This window comes from Protopterus annectens, chromosome 1.part0 (assembly GCF_019279795.1).
Source record: "Protopterus annectens isolate FY-2018-M chromosome 1.part0, PAN1.0, whole genome shotgun sequence".
NCBI lineage: Eukaryota > Metazoa > Chordata > Ceratodontiformes > Protopteridae > Protopterus > Protopterus annectens.
The window spans coordinates 675001363-675005264 of NC_056725.1; the positions used below are offsets into that span (position 1 = coordinate 675001363).

General features: G+C 41.7%; 1 non-coding gene across 1 annotated transcript; it reads right to left on the reverse strand.

Moving 5' to 3' along the window:
- Positions 1-2202: 2202 nt before the first annotated feature.
- On the reverse strand, positions 2203-2283 carry TRNAL-CAA. The gene has a single exon. It is a non-coding gene; the product is annotated as a tRNA-Leu (tRNA).
- Positions 2284-3902: the final 1619 nt, after the last annotated feature.

The following is a 3902-nucleotide window of genomic DNA, read 5'->3' on the forward strand; positions in this document are numbered from 1 at the left end:
GGGGTTCACACTTGTTTTGTAGGGAGACACACACACACAAAGTGGGCTAAAGTGAGACTAAAACCCCTACCTATCTAGCTTTACACAATACAGACCACAGTACTTAACACATGCACAACAGCACAAGGCTGATGGCAACATCACTTTAGGTAATCATATGGTAGATGACATCAGCAGGTCTTGTGGATGACAAGAGTTTGGAAGCCTGCATCAAATGCAAAGGCCAAAAGTGCAAACCCATGCCCATTTAAAAGTCAGTGTGTGATTCACATTTGTTCTTTAGAGAGACATACACACACACACACACACACACACACACACACACACACCAAGTCAGGAGAGTGAGATTAGAACCCCTACCTATCTAGTTTTATACACAACAGATCACAATACTTAATGCACGCACCACAGCTCAAATCTGACATCAGCATGGCTTTAGGTAATCTTATGGTAGATGACATTAGTAGGCCTTGTGGAGAACAAGAGTTTGGAGGACTGCATCAACTGCAAGGGCCAAAAAGTGTAACACAATGTCACTTTGGAATTCACACTTGCTCTTTGGGGGGATATACACATAGACACACCAAGTCAGCTAGAGATTAGAACCTCTGCTTACCTAGTCTTCCACACTACAGATCACAGTACTTAGCACACACACCACAGCTCAACTCTGCTTTCTCAATGACTGCAGGTGAAGTAATCCTAAAAAACATAAACAAGCCCTGTGTTGAACAGCTTGAGAGGCCTGCAGTCACATTGCTTCCTATTGTCATCTGCAGCTAGTAGCCCAACAGTCAGACAACTGTTTTGTAGCCTAGCTATGTGACAACAGTACCCATATTTGGCATATGTGTCTGTTTGCATTTGGATGGGAAAGCCTGTGGCAAAATTAAATTAGCCCTGTCAATGAGTGTACACACAACATAATATATTACACAACTTGTTCAGTTGTTAATGTATGTGTGGTGAAATCCAGCAGACACATGTGGCTGTAGTGAATGTGGGTGTTGTTGTTGCCATAGCTACAAATATATGGCTTCACAATATAAGTATGTATTCATATACTATGCCATATATTTTCAAGGTTTCCACATAGGTTCATAGGTTCATAGGATGATACTAGGTTATTGGCCCAGAGGCCCTTATAAGCCTAGCTAAGAATTTTGCCCATGTTTCCACAAACTCAGCATCTGTTTCCCTTGTCCAGCAAGGACACAGGTGGGATTCCAGGGATGTATTTTCTGTTTCCTATCCAGTCATCCAGGTTCCTTCTAAAGAGGGCTAGGGAAGTACTCTGCTTTACATGGAGAGAGAGTATATTCCACAGACAGGGGAGTCTCTGGAACACAAATCTATCCTGCCAGCAAGTTCTGTTAATGTCACAGACCAGGTTGAGGACTTGCATGTGGGTTGGCTGAGTGAATTTTGATTTATGGATAAGCAACAACTCCATCAAGGCTGGGTCTGAGATGGCCTTGTATGCCATACACGTCTCCTCTGTGCAGTCTGTATGAGACAGGGATTTTATCCTATCTGTATAAGACAGGTGTTTGAGGCCCTGGATTTTTCTTGTCAAGAAACTCTGTGGTCTCTCCAGCTGCTGCAAGTGCTTGGCAAGGTACATGCTGAAGGGGGCATTGTACTCGATAATGGGTCTGATAAGGGAGGAGTACAGGGATGTTATGACCTCCTTGTTCCTGGATGAAATACCCTTACTTATGAGGTGGGCCATGTAGAAAGCCTTCCATACAACGGAGGCAATGTGGTGGTCAAAAGTCAGGTTGCTATCAACCTGGGTGTCCAAGTCCTTCACAGCTGCTTACATGCTTAGTACATTGTTATTAATGTGATAATTAGTGGGGACACCATTTTCTGCAAAGGGCATAATGATGTATTTCTTGACATTCAGTTTCAGGCCATGATCCTGGCACCAGTCATTAGTTTGGGTAAGGTCATCTTGGAGGATGTTCACATCACTAGGGGAATTTAAGACAGCTCCCAGCTTGCAGTCATCTGCAAACTTGGTCAGCCACAGACCACTGGTTTTGTCTTGCAGCTCAGAAAAGTACATCCCAAACAATAGAGGCCCCAAGACCAATCCTTAGGGTACACCACTCATTATGGGTCTACTACTAGAGGTGGATTTACCTATTTTGGCTGAGTGCGTTCTATCAGTGAGTCAACAGCACCAATGTAATTGAATGTAATTGACAGGATTCAAACCTGTGCAGGGAAACCCAATGGATTTTGAGTCCATCACCTTAACCACTTGGCTATAATTACAAGACCCAATGCCAACACATGCTGTCTTAGGGAGACGTTGTGTGACTCACCACTGTCCAGATTTGCAGCAATTATACAGTTTGTCTCATAGTTATATGTGTTTCACACTACATTGTGGTTTGCTGTCAAATGTGGTATCATTTACACATGATGTGAGAGAAGACTGTCAGAACTCTGAACTTCAGATATCCCAATATTCCTCCAATTGCAACACATGTTATTCTAGGCACTTCCACATTTTTGTAAGTGCATTATCTAATGTAGAGCTCTTCCTTTTGGTCCTTTGTCCAACATTATAAGTGTCGTAGTGCAGCTTTACTCTCCATGATCTGGGTATGTGGGGCAATACAGATACACACACAAACAGACACACATATATATGTGTGTGTGTGTGTGTGTGTGTGTGTGTGTGTGCGTATATATATATATATATATATATATATATATATATATATATATATATATATATATATATATATATAATAGGCTTACATCAGAGACTTACTGTTCCATAAACTGACTCCAGCTCAAACCTAGCTGCACTTCAGTCCGAGATTATGTGTGTTACACCATGTGACATCTGAACCTATTTCTGCACTGCTGCACTTCACACAAATTGGCTAAGACTTTTTTAAAATAGATTAATACTAATATAGCACACACAGAGTCACAGTCTGTAACAAAATACTTATTACTACTTCATATGCAAAATATCAGGATATCTCAGTATTAGAGCCCTGACCACTATCACACAAGTTTCCTTCCTTAGCCTTTCACACCACAGAAGCTGCTTAATAGACAGGGGATGTTTCATCACACCATCACCTGCATAAATATGTACTTTGCTATTCTCAGTTAACTAGCACATAAAATGTAAGTTCAAGTTGTACATTACTGTCCTGATACTGTGTGGCATACTTACTGTGTGTAATGCTCATACAGCATAGATGATTTAGTGTTATGGAAGTTACAAGTGGACACTGCTGTTTTGAGTGGTGGAGGTACCAAAGCCCATGTTCTGTTAGAACACACACTAATCTGACTGTCATTTAACCTCACTTTCTAACCTGTCCCTTGAATGATGTACCAGTAATCTGTTGCAGTAGGACTGCATGAATATTTCATGCATGAGGCCTACCGATTACAAATGGTGACATGTTAGTGGAATGGGTGTCTGTAGTCCCATGCATATGTAATTTCTGTGTAATTGCTGTCCAAATAGCCCAATATAGTTACTTACATAATGTACCCGGTCCATAGCTACAATGACATAACATAACAATCCACTATACTACTGTGTCGGTTATGGACTTACCTTGCAATTGCAGCAGTTGACACAACTGAAGTTTAGGGCTGACTCTGTCTGATGCAAGCAGTACACAGCCAATACATGGATAGATACAGGACATGTGATTTGGCTGGCATCAATTTTAATATATGTATGTGAGTAGGCGTAAGATGTTAGTCCCTAGATCCATTGGTTGTCAGTGAATGTACTATGCGTTGTCTCTTAGCCAAAGCCAGGGTGAACTGAGCACACCTATGTCTGCCTACAGGGACATTAGCAGGGAGTTCCTCCTCTGAGTCCTTGTGTGGCTGTGGCTGTTGTGACCAAGGTA